A 21,115-nucleotide genomic window follows, 5' to 3' on the forward strand; every position below is an offset into this window, starting at 1 on the left:
GCTGGGCTGTAAAAAAAAAAAGGTTTCAAAAAGGTTTCTTCTGCCTGGTCATGTCTTTTTTCCTTTTTTTCAGTCTCAGTGAGTTTTTAGCTCAGGTTAACGTGTGTTGTTAAATGTGAGGGTTTAGTGGGTTGCGTGTAAGTGGATTGTGCCGTGCCAATGTCCAATCCCTCGCTCCAGGGACCTCTCAGACAACACACCTTATTCTGGAGACAGCCAGATCTGACCAACTGTCAACTTCAAACCCATTAAAAACACAGAGAGCGAGGAGAGATCTAGTGAAAATATTGACTTGTACTGTACCCCAGGGATGGATGGGGAGGAGAAGAAAGAGAGGAATGCCACAGAAATGGGAAGAGTACGGAGTGAGACAGACATGGTGTTTTTCTACAGGATTAAAGGTGGGGTTGTCCAAATGATGAGGCCTGGGGAGTGAACTCTGTGGTAAAACAGTTGCCGGCCATCCCCTCAGAGAGAAACCATTAACTACTATTACACCACCAGTCGTTACAGGCTACAGTGGCAGACATTCAGGAACAGAACAGGGCTGTCAGACTCAGAATAAACCCAACAAGTATTCTAGATCTGGGCATCACAAAGTCACCTTAAAGTCAGTACCTTTGTTGTAATGACTTTTTATGTTTCTTTCTTTAAAAATAATGTTTAGCATTTGACATAATTAATCTCAATGTACAAAACATAAAGAACACCTTCCTATTATTGCATTGGCTGGAAGTCCTTTGGGTGGTGGACCATTGATACACACGGGAAACTGTTAAGCGTGAACAACCCAGCACTGTTGCAGTGTCTGACACAAACCGGTGCGCCTGGTACCTACTACCACTTAAATATTTTGTCTTTCCCATTCACCCTCTGAATGGCACACATACAAAATACATGTCTCAATTATCTCAAGGCTTGAAAATCCTTCTTTAACCCATCTCCTCCCCTTCATCTACACTAATTGAAGTGGATTTAACAAGTGACAGTAATAACAGATCATAGCTTCACCCTGGTCATTCTGTCATGGAAAGAGTTCATAATGTTTCATACACTCAGTGTATATTACTGTCATCATGGGTATTCTAATAATGATGACACACATTTTAGTGTAAAATGTATTAATAGTATCCTCCAATATTGAGGACCATAACCTGTCACGACTTCCACCGAAGTCGACACCTCTCCTTGTTCGGGCGACGTTCGGTGGGCGACGTCACCGGCCTTCTAGCCATCGCCGCTCCATTTTTCATTTTTCCATTTGTTTTGTCTTGTTCCCCGCACACCTGGTTTACATTCCCTAATCACATTGTATATATATATTCCTCTGTTCCCCCCATTTCCTTGTCTGGAATTGTTTTTGTTACATGTTCAGTGTGCCGCGCCAGGCTGGTTATTTCCCCCCTGGGTATTCTTTTGTATCCCATAGGAGGTTGGATTATTACGTTTGTTTTGTGACGCTATTTTGCGCATTTCTCTTTTGCTTATGGCTGGAGGTTTGACGCTGTTGCATCCGTTTGTTGTGCTTCTGCCCAAATAAAGAGTGCACCTAATCACAACTATCTGCTCTCCTGCACCTGACTTCAACACCAGTAGCGCATACGCTGACATAACCAGTGCTGCCTCTAGCCTTTTGTTGGCCCTAAGCAAGATTTGGCTGGGTACCCCATGTTTAAGTTACTTTCCGGCAATTCTACACATTTTGCCATAGGGTGTAGAGAAACTTCTGCAGTTTTAATGCTACTTTCCTGCAATTATACACACTTTTCCATTACTTATGCTAATCAACTGGCAGCTTTAGTATATAGTACCTGTTTCACGCCCTGGCCTTGGTTATCTTTGTTTTCTTTATTATTTTAGTTAGGTCAGGGTGTGACATGGGGGATGTTTGTGTGTTTTTGTCTAGTCTAGGGTGTTTGTATTGTCTAGGGGGTTTTGTAGAGTTCATGGGGTTGTGTTCAGTGTAGGTGTTTATGTAATCTATGGTTGCCTAGATTGGTTCTCAATTAGAGACAGCTGTCTATCGTTGTCTCTGAATGGGAGCCATATTTTAGGCAGCCATAGGCATTAGGTAGGTTGTGGGAGAATTGTCTATGTCTTGACTTTAGTTGCTTGTGTCTGCACTTTCGTTTGATAGCTTCACGGTCGTTTGTTAGCTTCACGGTCGTTTGTTGTTTTGTCTAGTTTGTATTAGTGTTCGTGTTCGTTTCTTCTTCTATTAAAAAGAAGATGTATTTATATCACGCTGCGCCTTGGTCCTCTCTTTCACCTAACGATGATCGTGACAACCTGCAAAACACCAGTCTCAACATCAACCGTGAAGAGGCGACTCCGGGATGCTGGCTTTCTAGGCATAGTTGCAAAGAAAAAGCCATATCTCAGACTGGCCAATAAAAAGAAAAGATTAAGATGTCTCTTCACTGTTGACGTTGAGACTGGTGTTTTGCGGGTACAATTTAATGAAGCTGCCAGTTGAGGACTTGTGAGGACTTGCATCTGTTTCTCAAACTAGACACTCTAATGTACTTGTCCTCTTGCTCAGTTGTGCACCGGGGCCTCCCACTCCTCTTTCTTTTCTGGTTAGAGCCAGTTTGCACTGTTCTGTGAAGGGAGTAGTGCACAGCGTTGTACGAGATCTTCAGTTTCTTGGCAATTTCTTGCATGGAGTAGCCTTCATTTCTCAGAACAAGAATAGCATGACGAGTTTCAGAAGAAAGTCTTTGTTTCTGGCCATTTTGAGCCAGTAATCAAACCCACAAATGCTGATGCTCCAGATACTCAACTAGTCTAAAGGAGGCCAGTTTCATTGCTTATTTTATCAGCACAACAGTTTTCAGCTGTGCTAACATAATTTCTTCTTTTTTTTATGATCAATTAGCCTTTTAAAATGATAAACTTGGATTAGCTAACACAACGTGCCATTGGAACACAGGGGTGATGGTTGCTGATAATATGCCTCTGTACGCCTATGTAGATATTCCATACAAAAATCAACTGTTTCCAGCTACAATAGTCATTTACAACATTAACAATGTCTACACTGTATTTCTGATCAATCTGATGTTATTTTAATGGACAAAAAATGTGATTTTCTTTCAAAACATAAGGAGATTTCTAATGGTAGTGTATATATAATTATTATTATTTGGGGGGATGGGGGCCCCCTAGCGGAGCGCATAGTCTGCATATAGGAAGAGGTTGCTCAACCCAACCTACCACGGTGACACCCTTCTCCTCTCTCCCTATATGACCCTTATTCCTGCCCTGCTCTCCATGAAACAATATGACCCGTATTACTGACTCCAGCCTTAATTCTCACATCTCTCACTGCGGTGGTGACACTATTACTGAGGGAAATCTACTATACACTCTGGCTACTCTTCATAAAAACAAATTACAAATGTCTGACAAATGGTTGGGAATGGCAAGTATTATTGGTGGGAACATGTGTGTGTATGTGCTGTTCAAACCAAATGCTTTCCCAACTGTCCACTTGAGCTCAGGTTCATTCATCTAATCAAAAATACAATGGGGACATCAAATAATGGGATATGTTGTAGTGTCTGATTGACAGGCATGTTTTACACATCCGAATCACTATGAACAATAATGAACATCTGCAATATTGTTACTATGTTTTGCAGAAAGAATATGGCAAAAACATCCCCCAACACATAAAGCTCTAAATGTAATGTTAATTTCTTTTCAATTATGGCCATCCATTTCTGCCATTATGGTCGTTTAGAAATGATCTGTTTTAAAACCAATTTGTGTCTGTGAGGTCAATTGTATTTTCATTCAAACCAAGGTGAAGATGCTTAGCACAATAACATATTTTATGAGGAGCGTAATATACACAATAACATATTTAACTTTTTTGCAATATAGCAACATAATTTGTAATTGAAAAAAATATATATGCAAGGACCTAGAAAACAGCATCAATGATGTGTATAAATATATGTTTAAAATAGCCTTCTTTCTGTAGCTGTGAACAAAATAAGCAGAATGTTTGTGTCTGCTCCGCAGAGAAATGGTTAAGTTGTTGGGCATTTCAAAGTGCTTTAAGACACAAATACACTGTGGTGACACATTTAGAAACTCATAATTAATCACTTCATCCATGTTTGGCTTTTTTGGGCTTTCAGTGCAACTTTGCTTTAAGTCAGAAAAACATTTCTATGAATTCCATTTCTGCACACACATATGGAGAGCACATGCTTTCCTCCCTCTCCTTACATGTGTTGTCTGTCCTGATCAAGTGAGGAATACAACTTATGCGGGAAGCACAGGGCTAATATACCTATCAACGTGTTATTAAATATCTAAATGTCCACTTCAATGGACTAGCTGGGGGTGTCTCCACCAGATGTTGTCTAGAGCAATGGTCTCATCATAGCACAAACCAAGCTGGGAAGTTAACAGCAAAGCAACTCCATCCACACAAATGTTGAATACCTGACAAATCACACATTTGAGAGCTTTGCCAAATTTGTACATTTGCACCAGAAGGGGAGGACTATGTGCTCCCCGATGACTTAAGCCCTGTTGGAGGTTGTCGAGGGACTTTTGAGGCTTTTTTCACATTCATGAATTATAAATGTTGCAAAGGGCATATTTCAACTGACACAGGTTACCCTTTGAATATGACACCATTTGCACTTTAAAGCGTGCAAAGAGACCGTGTTACCGGGTTTAGGTAGTCTGTGTACGGCTGTGCATTTGAACGCCCTCTTGACGCACATGTTGGATCTGGCGGAGAACTAAAGAAATAGGTCTGTGAGTTGGCCGGGAGAGTCAAAGTAAGTATGTTTCTGAAGGTCATGTTTAATGTAGACCGAAACCTCTGTCAAAGAGACTGAGCCAATTCAAAGTCATGCATTTAATGGAGGTACATATTTGTCCATGTCACTGCATACTGACAGCACATTTTCATGTCAGCAGACATGTTGACTCAGTCCGTGTTTCACTCTGCCTAAAGCCTGGAGATCATATCTGTCCTGTTTAGCAGTAACATGTATGCGTGCTGTTCTGTGTTCTGTTACGTGCCAACATTCTTCAGGCAGGGAGATTGGAATATGGTCCTGCTTATCGAGTTTCAGGAGAACTGAGCACTGAGCACTCCTCACGCCCATTTATAGGCTGAACCTGGCACATGTAGAGGACACCACTTTATATTCCTGAAAGCACTGTTGCTGCTTTCCCAAAGCACTGGGATAAATGTAATTACCTATTATGGTCTGCCCTGCTTGACATCTCATTATTTGAGCTTTACTGAATGTCTCTCTTGCTCACTCTCTCTCGTGCTCTCTCTGTCCGCTATGGAAATGTATTATCTAGTCAAAACACACAATGACAGTGGGGGTGAGAGACAGTCAGGTGTCTAAGGGATGTTAGTGTTTAAGTACATTTTTGGCCTGGGCTGTAAAAAAGGGTGTTGAAAGAAACAACTCCCCCACAAGTTAGTTTAAAAAGCCTGATATTCAGATATCAAAAGAGCAGGCAGGTATCCTGTGACATGCACACATCAAAAACACAGTCCAACATGGCTGGCTGTCATAGGCAGATCATTAGGCCCAGGTAAAGAGACTGGTGGATAGATAGAGGGTGTCTCTGTCCGTCTTAAGTTATTCACATCTAGCTTCATTGCATGACTGGATGGACAATGAATTACAGGACTTCTCAAGTTATAGAGCTAACTAGACACAGAGTAGGCAGGTACACGCATCCACAAACACCTTAAAAGCAAGTACATGTACACACAAACACCATGCACACACACGCACGCACACACACACACACACACACAAGCATACACCCACCCACTTGCAAGTGTGATTGTAAAGCGTTTTATCCTAAACCAAAGCAATGAATATGTAAAAATCCTATGCTTTACGTCTATAATAATATGCTTACTTGAGTTTTACATCTCAAAGACTCACGTCCAAGATGCAAAAATGAAGTCAGGCAGTTTTTTAAAATTTATTTTACAAGCATTCTCAGCATCCTCAGACATCTTCTCTCTCCTTTTAACCCTCAGTGAGAGTAGCCTTTGTCGGAGAGCACAGAATACAGCTGAATTTACTGGAGGACATTTGGGGTCCTTCAAAAATACACACAGGGTAGAGAAAAAATAAACGTAAAAGCCTGTGAACCATTCCTATATTCACTTGATTAGTCTATCAAAGCAGCCAATGCCTTGATGCGTGGGCTATACCACCAAGTTGTGTCAAGATAAAGTGTGCCCTTGTCACTCAGTCTGTGACCCAACCAGTGGAGGCTCCTCAAAGGAGGAAGGGGAGGACCATCCTCCTCAGTGAATTTCTTAAAAATAAAAATAGTGAAACATTTCAAACATTATCCTTTTTAGATATTCACGTCACCAAATAATTGGTTAACCTGTCTAGGATCAGCGTGCCGCTAGCGGCACACCCCCCCCCCCCCCCCCCCCACTGAAAAACCAGTGCCGCGAAATTCAAAAAAAATATTTTTTTAAAATATTTAACTTTCACACATTAAAGTCCAATACAGCTAATGAAAGACACAGATCTTGTGAATCCAGTCAACATGTCCGATTTTTAAAATGTTTTACAGGGAAGACACAATATGTAAAGATGTACATCTATTACCTAAAAACACATTAGCATAATCCACCATCTTTTATTTGTCCACCAACACCAGTAGCCATCACCAATTCGGCTAAACTAAGATATTTATAGACCCTAACCAACAAAAAAACTCATCAGATGACAGTCTGATAACATATTTATGGTATGGGATAGGTTTTGTTAGAAAAAAGTGCATATTTCAGGTAGATGGCATAGGTTACAATTGCACCCACCGTCACAAATGGAATAGAAAAACTACTTAGAGCAACGTGTTTACCTACTTACTAATCATCAAACATTTCGTAAAAATACACAGCATACATGAATCGAAAGACACAGATCCTGTGAATACAGACAATATTTCAGATTTTCTAAGTGTCTTACAGCGAAAACACAATAAATCGTTATATTAGCATAGCACATAGCACATAGCAGCCCAGCATTGATTCTAGCCAAAGTGAGCGATAACGTCAACATCGCCAAAAATATATTAATTTTTTCACTAACCTTCTCAGAATTCTTCCGATGACACTCCTGTAACATCATATTACACAATCCATATAGAGTTTGATCGAAAATGTTTATATTTAGCCACCAAAATCATGGTTAGACAATGTGAAATGTAGCTCAGCTGGTCAGAAAATGTCCTTGCGCCACTTAGACAGTGATCTACTCTTATACATAAATACTCATAAACGTGACTAAAAAATATAGGGTGGACAGGGATTGATAGACAATTTAATTCTTAATACAATTGCGGAATTACATTTTTTAATTTATCCTTACTTTTCAATACAGTTTGCGCCAAGCGAAGCTACGTCAAAAAACATGGCGTCCTAAGCCACTAAAATGTTTCGACAGAAACACGATTTATCATAATAAAAATGTCCTACTTTGAGCTGTTCTTCCATCAGTATCTTGGGCAAAGGATCCTTTCTTGGGAGTAATCGTCTTTTGGTGGAAAGCTGTCCTCTTGCCATGTGGAAATGCCAACTGCGTTCGGGATGAACTGAAAAGCGTGCCCAGCTATTCACATCGTTTCAAAAATAAATGTCCCAAAATCGCACTAAACGGATATAAATTGCTATAAAACGCTTTAAATTAACTACCTTATGATGTTTTTAACTCCTATAACGAGTGAAAAGATGACCGGAGAAATATAACAGGCTAAACTAACGCTTGGAACAGGAGCGGTCGGTGTCCTCCACGCGCGTTACGCACCAAGAAAAGACTTGCTAGCTACAGGGTTTTTTTACAGGGTGCCTGTGAACGCGCAATCGACCCCATTGGAATCGTCCTTTCTTAACAAAATTCCTTTCTTAACAAAAATACTTTCATCGTTTTTCTTATTTCATATACAACGTTAACCTCTCTTGGGTACGTGAGACGTTAGCGTCCAACCTCTTCAACAGCCAGTGAAACTGCTGGGCGCCAAATTCAAATACAGAAATACTCATGATAAAAATTCAGAAAACAAAACATATTTTACATAGGTTTAAAGATTAACTTCTTGTGAATCCAACCACGGTGTCAGATTTAAAAAATGCTTTACGGCGAAAGCATACCTTACGATTATTTGAGAACATAGCCCACTAGATAAATCATTACAAACAGTAACCAGCGAAGTAGAACAGTTACACAGTTAGTTACACAAGTCAGAAATAGAGATAAAATGAATCACTTACCTTTGATGATCTTCATATGGTTGCATTTAGCAGACATTCAATTACTCAATAAATGTTCCTTTTGTTCGATAAAGTCTCTTTATACCCAAAAACCTCTGTTTAGTTCGCACGTTTTCTTCATTAATCCACAGGCTCAAACGCAATCAAAACAGGCATACAAAAAAATCCAAATTGTATCCGTAAAGTTCATAGAAACATGTCAAACGATGTTTATATTCAATCCTCAGGTTATTTTTAGCCTAAATAATCGATAATATTTCAACCGGACAATAAAGTCATCAATTTAAAAGGTAAACAAGAAAGGCACTCTCTCGGTCTCGCGCATGAAAAAGCTCTGTGACACTTTAGGGTCCATTCATTCAGACTGCTCTTACTTCCTCATTTTTCAGAATACAAGCCTGAAACAATTTCTAAAGACTATTGACATCTAGTGGAAGGCATAGAAACTGCAATTTGAGTCCTAAGTCAATGGATACTGTAATGGCATGGAATAGAAAACTACCAAACCAAAAAGAAAATGACTTCCTGAATATATTTTTCGCAGGTTTTCGCCTGCTAAATCAGTTCTGTTATACTCACAGACACTATTTTAACAGCTTTGGAAACTTTAGAGTGTTTTCTATCCAAATCCACCAGTTATATGCATATCATATCTTCTGGGCCCGAGAAGCAGGCAATTTAAACCTGTCTAGGACAGATGTTCCGCTAGTGGAACCCCCCCCAACATTCCGCTGAAAAGGCAGCGCGTGAAATTCAAAATTATTTTTTTGAAATATTTAACTTTCACACATTAACAAGTCCAATACAGCAAATGAAAGATAAACATCTTGTGAATCCAGCCAACATGTCCGATTTTTTAAATGTTTTACAGCGAAAACACAACATATATTTATATTAGCTCACCACCATATCCAAAAAAACACAGCCATTTTTTCACAGCAAAGATAGCTTTCACAAACCCACAAATAGAGATAAAATTCATCACTAACCTTTGAACATCTTCATCAGATGATCATGCATTTATGATGATCATACAGTTATGTTTTGTTTGATAATGTGCATATTTATAGCCAGAAATCTTGGTTTACATTGGCGCCATGTTCAGACATTTCTCCAAAATATCCGGAGTAATTGCAGAGAGCCATGTCAAATAACAGAAATACTCATCATAAACTTTAATGAAAGATACATGTTTAACATATAATTAAAGATAAACATCTTGTTGAATCCAGCCAACATGTCCGATTTTTTAAAATGTTTTACAGCAAAAACACAACATATATTTCTGTTAGCTCACCACCATATCCAAAAAACACAGCCATTTTTTCACAGCAAAGATAGCTTTCACAAAACCCACAAATAGAGATCAAATTAATCACTAACCTTTGAACATCTTTATCAGATGACACTCATATGACATCATGTTACTCAATACATTTATGTTTTGTTCGATAATGTGCATATTTATAGTCACAAATCTAGCTTTCACAAACCCACAAATAGAGATAAATTAATCACTAACCTTTGAACATCTTCATCAGATGATCATGCATTTATGATGATCATACATTTATGTTTTGTTTGATAATGTGCATATTTAGAGCACCAAATCTTGGTTTACATTGGCGCCATGTTCAGAAATGCCTCCAAAATATCCAGAGTAATTACAGAGAGCCACGTGAAATAACAGAAATACTCATCATAAAACTTTGATGAAAGATACATGTTTTACATATAATTAAAGATACACTTGTTCTTAATGCAACCGCTGTGTCAGATTTTAAAAAAAAACTTTAGTAAAAAGCACACCATGCAATAATCTGAGACGGCGCTCAGCCATTCTCCGCCATGTTGGAGTCAAGAGAAATACGAAATTACATCATAAATATTCCCTTACCTTTGATGATCTTTCATCAGAATGCAGTGCCAGGAATTCTAGTTCCACAATAAATCGTTGTTTTGTTTTATAATGTCCATTACTTCTGTCGAATTAGCAACTTTGGCTAGCATGTGTAGTACACGTGTCCAAACATTATGCAATTGAACGAAAATGTCTTACGAAAACTTCAAAAAGTGATATTACAAGTCGAATAAACTGGTCAAACTCAGTTGAGAATCAATCTTCAGGATGTTGTTATCATATATATCCAATAACGTCCCAACCGGAGCATTTCTTCATGTCTATATAACTCATGGCAAACATAGACATCACATGCCTAGCGTGCATGGCCAGGAACTGGCAATCTGCCAGACCAGTCATTCCAATAGCTCCCATCCGGCCCCACATCATGCTAGAGGCTTCATTCAACGTTCTACTGACTGTTGACATCTAGTGGAAGGCGTATGAAGTGCATACAGATCCATAAATGACAGAGATTTGAATAGGCGATGACTTTCCCATCGACCCATTTCAGATTTTTCACTTCCTGTTTGGAAGTTTGCCTGCCAAATGAGTTCTGTTATACTCTCAGACATAATTCAAATGGTTTTAGAAATATATAGAAATAATATACATATATTATCATCTGGAACAGAGTAGGAGGCCGTTCAATTTGGGCACCAATTCATCCAAAAGTGAAAATGCTGCCCCCTATCCCAAACAAGTTAACCTCTACCGAGCACCTACCCCGGGTCCGGGAGCACCCCCCACCCCCCCCCCCACACTGATTAGCATCGCTAGCATAGCGTCACAATTAAATAGTAGCATCTAAATATCATTAAATCACAAGTCCAAGACACCTAATGAAAGATACAGATCCTGTGAATAAAGCCACCATTTCAGATTTTTAAAATGTTTTACAGGGAAGACACAATATGTAAATCTATTAGCTAAACACGTTAGCAAAAATCACCATTTTTCTTGTCCACCATTTTCTCTCAACACCAGTAGCTATCACCAATTCGGCTAAACTAAGATATTGATAGCCCCTAACCAAGAAAAAACCTCCTCAGATGACAGTCTGATAACATATTTATGGTATAGGATAGGTTTTGTTAGAAAAATGTGCATATTTCAGGTAGATGTCATAGGTTACAATTGCACCCACCGTCACAAATGGACTAGAATAACTACACAGAGCAACGTGTTTACCTACTTACTAATCATCAAACATTTCGTAAAAATACACAGCATACACTAATCGAAAGACAGATCCTGTGAATACAGACAATATTTCAGATTTTCTAAGTGTCTTACAGCGAAAACACAATACATCGTTATATTAGCATACCACATATGCAAACGTTACCAGAGCATTGATTCTAGCCAAAGAGAGCGATAACGTAAACATCGCCAAAATATATTAATTTTTTCACTAACCTTCTCAGAATTCTTCCGATGACACTCCTGTAACATCACATTACACAATCCATATAGAGTTTGATCGAAAATGTGCATATTTAGCGGCACAAATCACGCTTACACAATGGAAATACTGTCCAACTACTCAAGCAATCTGCCCGGCAGCATCATGATAATACAACTATTTTTATCGAAAACTATTCATAAACTTGACTAAAAAAATACAGGTTGGACATGAAATGAAAGATGTATTAGTTATTAATGCAACCGCAGAGTTAGATTTTTAAAATTAACGTTACTAGACATACAGTGTGCGTTACAGCCAGACTAGTGACGCAATAACGGCGTCACTAATCACCATTATTGAGTTTACATTTTTCCACATAAAAACGGAATAACATCATAAATAGCTCTTACTTTTCGACGAGCTTCCATCAGAATCTTGCCATGGTGGTTCTTTGTCCAAAAGAATCGTTGCTTGGTTGTAAAACGTTGCATTCAACTTATGATATAGCAGCTAACTATAGCTAACAATTGCTAACATTAGCTAACGTGTCCAAATCCTCAATACGCAATACTGAGGAAATTCCAAAAAATAGCAATATACTCGCATAATCTGATATAACTCGGTTTCAAATAGCTTCGTTATGATGTTTCTAACACCTATATCAAATTAAATTACAGACTGATATATCTAAAGTTCATTACTGAGCGCTCGAAAATGGCATGCCCAGGTCTCTCTCTGCGTAAAGTTCAACGTCGAAAAGATGGCGTACCTCACTCCTTGGTCTTTTATAACCTCTGAGAGTTACGTAGGAACCCCATTCCACTTCTCATTGCTTACTGACATCCAGGGGAAGGCGGGTGCAGTTCGTGTCGTTCCATAGGATATACACACCCCTTTAAACTGAACTGAGATCAGAGCTTCGCTCTCAGACCTTCGCAAAACCTGTCATGGATTTCGCTGTAGAAAAAGTTCTGTTCCACTCAGAGACATAATTCAAACGGCTATAGAAACTAGATAGTGTTTTCTATCCAATAATAACAATAATATGCATATTGTACGATCAAGAATTGAGTAGGAAGCCGTTTCATCTGTAGAGACAATTATGCTAATTTGAAACAGCACCCCCTATAGTCGCAAGAAGTTAACTTGGGCATGCATTTCATCCAAAATTCCGAATGCTGCCCCCTACCCTAGAGAAGTTAAGGATGGAGACTTCATATATGTAGTGTATATACTTTTCAAGTTACAGTATTTCATTATAACCTTTTTAATAACCTCACAAAATAAAAATCAATATGACATTAGTTTTCAATAAATCATCTCTGACCATTCCTCATGTTCTTATGTTAGAAATTTTGTTCCAGTATTCGCTTTTAGAACGTTTTAGAGTTTTGGCTGGAAAAAGTATGTTTACAAATCACATTCCTTGGTGGATTTTGGAGGTGGAAATCTCTCTGGATCTCCTCTCCTTTAATATAACACAGGGTGTGAGCTGTCAAACCGACCCAGTTCACTCTTCCCCTCTTCGGTTGGTGAGAGAGGGTCTGGTTACTGTCATCCATTTCCAAGCTGATCTGACCCTTCCGAATCCATACAGGACAGTCATGATAGTAGAATCAACAGCAATTTGTAGGGTACCACCATAGTGTAGCCGTGGAGAGCAAGCTTCCGTCCTCCTTTGGGTACATTGACTTCATTATAATACCTAGGAGGATCATGGTTCTTACCCACTTCTATAGACTTACACGGTAATTATGACAACTTCCGGAAGACATCCACCAACCCATCAGAGCTCTTGCAGCATGAACTGACATGTTGTCCACCCATTCAAAGGATCAGAGAATGAATCTAGTACTGAAAGCATAAGTTACAGCTTGTTGTCTCAAAGAGAGAGAGACAGACAATTGTTAAACAGTCAGTTTTGAACCAATTAATTTCTTAAAAAATGAAAGAGCAGAAAGTGAGAGAGAGAGAGATTTCGTCATTTGTTTTCACTTTCACTTTGTATTCGGGAAGTATTCAGACCGCTTGCAAATCACCCGACCTCAACCCAATTGAGATGGTTTGGGATGAGTTGGACCGCAGAGTGAAGGAAAAGCAGCCAACAAGTGTTCAGCATATGTGGGAACTCCTTCAAGACTGTTGGAAAAGCATTACAGGTGAAGCTGGTTGAGAGAATGCCAAAAGTGTGCAAAGCTGTCATCAAGGCAAAGATTGGCTGATTTGAAGAATCTAAAATATTAAATATATGTAGATTTTTTTTAAACACTTTTTTGGTTACTACATGTTTCCATATGTGTAAATTCATAGTTTTGAAGTCTTCACTATTATTCTACAATGTAGAAAATAGTAAAAAAAAAAAAAAAAAAAAAACACTTGAATGAGTAGGTTGTGCCCAAACTTTTGGCTGGTACTGTATTCAGGTCAAAGTGTTCGATCTTGGTTTCATCAGACCAGAGAATCTTTTTTCTCATGGTCTGAGAGTACTTTAGTGGCCTCCGTCTGATTAGTGGAGTGCTGCAGAGATGGTTGTCTTTCTGGAAAGTTATCCCATCTCCACAGAGGAACTCTGGAGCTCTGTCAGAGGGACAAACGTGTTCTTGGTCACATCCCTACCAAGGCCCTTCTCTCCGATTGCTCAGTTTGGCCGGACACAAGCTCTAGGAAGAGTCTTGGTGGTTCCCAACTTCTTCCATCTGAGATCGATGGAGGCCACTGTGTTCTTGGGGACCTTCAATGCTGCAGACATTTTTAGTACCCTTCCCCAGATCTGTGCATCGACACAATCCTGTCTCGGAGCTCTATGGACAATTCATTCAACCTTATGGCTTGGTTTTTGCTCTGACATGCACTGTCAACTGTGGGACTTTATATATACAGGTGTGTGCCTTTCCAAATCATGTCCAATCAATTGTATGTACCACAGGTGAACCCCAATCAAGTTGTGACATGTCAAGGATGAAGTTGAAACATGTCAAGGATGATCAATGGAAACAGGATGCACCTAAGCTCATTTTTGAGTCTCATAGCAAAGGGTGCATATACACTGCTCAAAAAAATAAAGGGAACACTTAAACAACACAATGTAACTCCAAGTCAATCACACTTCTGTGAAATCAAACTGTCCACTTAGGAAGCAACACTGATTGACAATACATTTCACATGCTGTTGTGCAAATGGAATAGACAAAAGGTGGAAATTATAGGCAATTAGCAAGACACCCCCAAAAAAGGAGTGATTCTGCAGGTGGTGACCACAGACCACTTCTCAGTTCCTATGCTTCCTGGCTGATGTTTTGGTCACTTTTGAATGCTGGCGGTGCTCTCACTCTAGTGGTAGCATGAGACGGAGTCTACAACCCACACAAGTGGCTCAGGTAGTGCAGTTCATCCAGGATGACACATCAATGCGAGCTGTGGCAAAAAGGTTTGCTGTGTCTGTCAGCGTAGTGTCCAGAGCATGGAGGCGCTACCAGGAGACAGGCCAGTACATCAGGAGATGTGGAGGAGGCCGTAGGAGGGCAACAACCCAGCAGCAGGACCGCTACCTCCGCCTTTGTGCAAGGAGGTGCACTGCCAGCGCCCTGCAAAATGATCTCCAGCAGGCCACAAATGTGCATGTGTCTGCTCAAACGGTCAGAAAAAGACTCCATGAGGGTGGTATGAGGGCCCGACGTCCACAAGTGGGGGTTGTGCTTACAGCCCAACACCGTGCAGGACGTTTGGCATTTGCCAGAGAACACCAAGATTGGCAAATTCGCCACTGGCGCCCTGTGCTCTTCACAGATGAAAGCAGGTTCACACTGAGCACATGAGCACATGTGACAGACGTGACAGAATCTGGAGACGCCGTGGAGAACGTTCTGCTGCCTGCAACATCCTCCAGCATGACCGGTTTGGCGATGGGTCAGTCAAGGTGTGGGGTGGAATTTCTTTGTGGGGCCGCACAGCCCTCCATGTGCTCGCCAGAGGTAGCCTGACTGCCAATAGGTACCGAGATGAGATCCTCAGACCCCTTGTGAGACCATATGCTGACACATGCACATTTGTGGCCTGCTGGAGGTCATTTTGCAGGGCGCTGGCAGTGCACCTCCTTGCACAAAGGCGGAGGTAGCGTACTGGCCTGTCTCCTGGTAGCGCCTCCATGCTCTGGACACTACGCTGACAGACACAGCAAACCTTTTTGCCACACCTCGCATTGATGTGCCATCCTGGATGAACTGCACTACCTGAGCCACTTGTGTGGGTTGTAGACTCTGTCTCATGCTACCACTAGAGTGAGAGCACCGCCAGCATTCAAAAGTGACCAAAACATCAGCCAGGAAGCATAGGAACTGAGAAGTGGTCTGTGGTCACCACCTGCAGAATCACTCCTTTTTTGGGGGTGTCTTGCTAATTGCCTATAATTTCCACCTTTTGTCTATTCCATTTCCACAACAGCATGTGAAATTTATTGTCAATCAGTGTTGCTTCCTAAGTGGACAGTTTGATTTCACAGAAGTGTGATTGACTTGGAGATACATTGTGTTGTTTAAGTGTTCCCTTTATTTTTTTGAGCAGTGTACTTATGTAAATAAAGTATTTTGGTTTTATATTTTTAATATATTTATTTTTTATAAAAACATGTTTTCGCCTTGTCAGTATGAGGTATTGTGTGTAGATTGATAATGGAAAACATTTATTGAATCCATTTTAGAATACGATGTTACATGGAATATGAATGAATGGAATATGGGTGAATGGAATATGAATGACAGTCATCCAATATGCTGTAATAGAAATAAGGCCATGCTCATAATTTGTTTTATTGTTCTCCCTCAAACGGCACCGACCTCCACTGGACCCAACATAGACATCATCCAAACATTTCAAATACCTTTTGCGTTATATCTATCTATCATTTAGGACACGCATCAGAGCTAAAATATCCACGATGATGAAACGCTCTAAAATATATGCTTCATTTCTAGACACTGATAATAACGCTGAAAAAAACGTGGCCCTTGCGAGTGAAAAGCGATGGCCAAAAAAAGGACTTGAGTTGAGGCGAGTTGAGAGCACGCTTTGATTATGAGGATATTATCCTCCTGATCAACCAAATAATTCAGTCTTGGCTTTGGTAATGGGTGTCTTAAGTCTGCTAGAGGAGCTGGCCTTCAAAAGAATATTCACGTCATGGTATATATGGTGATTAGCGAGAGAGTGTTATTTTTTTCTTACACCAGTTGCTCCCGATAAAAATAGAAAGCGGAGGGAGGTTGTCAGGAGTGCATTGTAGAATTAGTCCAATTCATTTCCATTGTGCACAACCCATTATCTTCTTTAAACTCACTGTCATGCTCTTATCTGTGCCTTGCTACTGTATGTGTTCCTTTAATCTCATCCAATAAAGAGAACTCATCACCAGGGTGCTAGATGGATAATTCAGACTTTCTCATATTAATTGCCCAACCATTCATAACTTACAAGATCTGGACGAGGACAGAATTCTTTGTGCACTGGCTAAAACTGTGTGAAAAAAATGTGTTAACCTGTCTAGGATCAGCGTGGCGCTAGCGGCACACCCCCCCCCCCCCCCACTGAAAAACCAGTGCCGCGAAATTCAAAAAAAATATTTTTTTAAAATATTTAACTTTCACACATTAAAGTCCAATACAGCTAATGAAAGACACAGATCTTGTGAATCCAGTCAACATTTCCGATTTTTAAAATGTTTTACAGGGAAGACACAATATGTAAAGATGTACATCTATTACCTAAAAACACATTAGCATAATCCACCATCTTTTATTTGTCCACCAACACCAGTAGCCATCACCAATTCGGCTAAACTAAGATATTTATAGCCCCTAACCAACAAAAAAACTCATTAGATGACAGTCTGATAACATATTTATGGTATGGGATAGGTTTTGTTAGAAAAAAGTGCATATTTCAGGTAGATGGCATAGTTTACAATTGCACCCACCATCACAAATGGACTAGAATAATTACAATGAGCAACGTGTTTACCTAACTACTAATCATCAAACATTTCGTAAAAATACACAGCATACACGAATCGAAAGACACAGATCCTGTGAATACAGACAATATTTCAGATTTTCTAAGTGTCTTACAGCGAAAACACAATAAATCGTTATATTAGCATAGCACATAGCACATAGCAGCCCAGCATTGATTCTAGCCAAAGTGGGCGATAACGTCAACATCGCCAAAAATATATTAATTTTTTCACTAACCTTCTCAGAATTCTTCAGATGACACTCCTGTAACATCATATTACACAATCCATATAGAGTTTGATCGAAAATGTTTATATTTAGCCACCAAAATCATGGTTAGACAATGTGAAATGTAGCTCAGCTGGTCAGAAAATGTCCTTGCGCCACTTAGACAGTGATCTACTCTTATACATAAATACTCATAAACGTGACAAAAAAATATAGGGTGGACAGGGATTGATAGACAATTTAATTCTTAATACAATTGCGTTATTACATTTTTTAATTTATCCTTACTTTTCAATACAGTTTGCGCCAAGCGAAGCTACGTCAAAAAACATGGCGTCCTAAGCCACTAAAATGTTTCGACAGAAACACGATTTATCATAATAAAAATGTCCTACCTTGAGCTGTTCTTCCATCAGTATCTTGGGCAAAGGATCCTTTCTTGGGAGAAATCGTCTTTTGGTGGAAAGCTGTCCTCTTGCCATGTGGAAATGTCAACTGCGTTCGGGATGAACTGAAAAGCGTGCCCAACTTTTCACATCGTTGCAAAAATAAATGTCCCAAAATCGCACTAAACGGATATAAATTGCTATAAAACGCTTTAAATTAACTACCTTATGATGTTTTTAACTCCTAAAACGAGTGAAAAGATGACCGGAGAAATATAACAGGCTAAACTAACGCTTGGAACAGGTGCGCGCCGGTGTCCTCTAGGCTCATGACGCAGCTCCCAAAGAATGACTAGCTTCAGGGTTTTTTCATTTGTAGGGCCTGTGAACGCGCAATCGACCCCGTTGGAATCGTCATCACGTAAAGGCATCCAGGGGAAGACGTAAGAAGTGTCCGTATAGTCATAGCAACGACAGTGCCCTTTTAAATGACTTCAGAAGAGTGGCCAACATTTCTCAAATCTGACTCCATGTCAGGGAAATTGCTGTAGAATGGGCTCTGTTCCACTTAGAGACAAAATTTCAACTCCTATAGAAACTATAGACTGTTTTCTATCCAATAATAATAATAATATGCATATTGTACGATCAAGGATTTTGTGGGAAGCCGTTTAAAAAATTAGCCAAATTAGCATAAATAGTCTAAACAGCGCCCCCATCCCCAACAGGTTAACCTCAAACTGGCTCTAACAGGTCTGCAAATGTGAGGGTACAAACAACTACGTAATCATATGTTATTTCACCTTGCCACTATGTAGTAATTGCATTTACATTATCTTTCAACACTTCTGTTTGCTATCATAACCCAGCTGTATCATTTCAATGTTCACAGTCATGCCTATATAGAAGAGACCTGTGACAAATGTGTATGATCACATCCCAGAGATGTTAGGAGAAGTGGAGTTGTTGCCATGGCAGTATGAGAAGATTTTCCTCCCTAAGAGAGAAAAATATGCTACACTTAATGTGGATCAATAGAATCTCGAAACAAAATGAAATGTACCATACATCTGACCTTCCTGCAGAACTTGTTGGAACACAACCAAGGGCTCCATCAAGGCACTCATATAATAGAATAGAATAAAGAGAACAGAGCTTAGAGACAAAGCAAAGTGGTGACAGACATTATTCTGAACATCTGAATTCAGTTCTCTGGAAATGTTACGCTGCCAGCCAGGCAGCCAGCTGTGAGAACTACACACTAAAGAATGGTTTTACATTTGTTAGCATGAACAAGTAGCATGATTGAGAAATCTGATTAAAACGCTTGTAGAATTAATAGGATTATTATTCAGCTATGAATTGAATAATGGAGGCTTTGCAATCCCCACTTGGTTGTTGTATCTTGCCTGTCTGTCATATTAACTCATCACGTCTCCGCCAGACGGTTATGTCTTTGTAATTGTCGCCTAATTGATTTGATAGAGCTTTTTTCATGTACCCTTTATTAAACAACCTTTTGCATTGATCCAACAGAATAGAGCAGCAAGCACAATTCCATGGCACTGCCACCTACTGGAGTCGCTCAGGAGACTAGCCTGTAATTAAGAACCTGGCCAAAAGCAATAAAACCACTGAGTGCCTCAGTCCTCCTCCCCAGTTTGGGTCTGTACAGCCCTACAATAGTCCATTACTTTGATCTACAGGTCACAGAGGAAAAAAACGTAATACAGAGGGCTTAGATGGCAGTATGAGCCATATCAAGATGAGTTGGATGTGGGCTGGGAAACCATGACTTCTCCACATCGACTCTAATTTTCAATACGATGGAGGAAGGAGCTAAAATACTGTCACAGCACATCTATTCAGTAAAACAGACAAATCAGCGCAGCGAGAGCAGCACGCCGGATGGGGACAGAACACATGAATAGAGAAGCCTCACTCAAGATGGCTCCTAAATCCACATAACTGCCTGCCCTCCTTTCCTAGCAAATTTGAATTTCAGTGAGGACATATTAGTAGAACACCTTCAGATTTTTTGATATATATATATATGTGTTATATAAGGGTTGCATTTAATTGCAACAAATAGCAGAATAAGGGTAGTAAAGAGTTATCATCATCAGCAATTCTTGGAAGGAGATCTCTTTTTCCCAGATTTCAGTTGCCTGCTTGTTGTGGGTCCTACTGTCGCTGAGCAGGCCCATCCTGCCAAGGTAGCAATGCATGTGCGTCTTATAGGTTGCGTTTACACAGGCAGCCCAATTCTGATAATTGACCAATCACATCAGATCTTTTCACATCTGATATTTTTCAGATCTGATTGATCAAAAGACCAATTAGTGAAAAGAAATCAGAATTGTGTAAATGCAGCCTATACAGATGTGATATAATCCTATCAAACATCCGTACCTCAACTTCAGCAGCCAGCTAGTGATAGTGTAGTCATAAATTGGATCCATGCCTTCAATGTGAAATTCATTTGGAATAAGTGATTTGTCTCTGCAATTATCTCTCCATCTCCCAGCCAGTTCATCCGGTTCAGTTGGATCATTGTGTATGTGTATGCGTGTGTTCCAGAAGCATATACATACACTGAGTGTACACAAAATTAGGAACACCTGCTCTTTCCAGAGAGGTTAAATAAAGATTTTTACGTTTTGAGACAATTGAGACATGGATTGTGTATGTGTGCCATTCAGAGGTTTAATGGGCAAGACAAAATATTGTAGTGCCTTTGAACGGGGTATGGTAGTAGGTGCCAGGCACACAGGTTTTTAGTGTGTCCTGAACTGCAACACTGCTGCGTGTTTCACCCTCAAAAAGTCCCTGTGTGTATCAAGAATGGTCCACTATCCAAAAGACATCCAGCCAACATGACACAACTGTGGGACG

This window comes from Salvelinus fontinalis, chromosome 17 (genome assembly GCF_029448725.1).
Source record: "Salvelinus fontinalis isolate EN_2023a chromosome 17, ASM2944872v1, whole genome shotgun sequence".
NCBI classification, from domain to species: Eukaryota; Metazoa; Chordata; class Actinopteri; order Salmoniformes; family Salmonidae; genus Salvelinus; species Salvelinus fontinalis.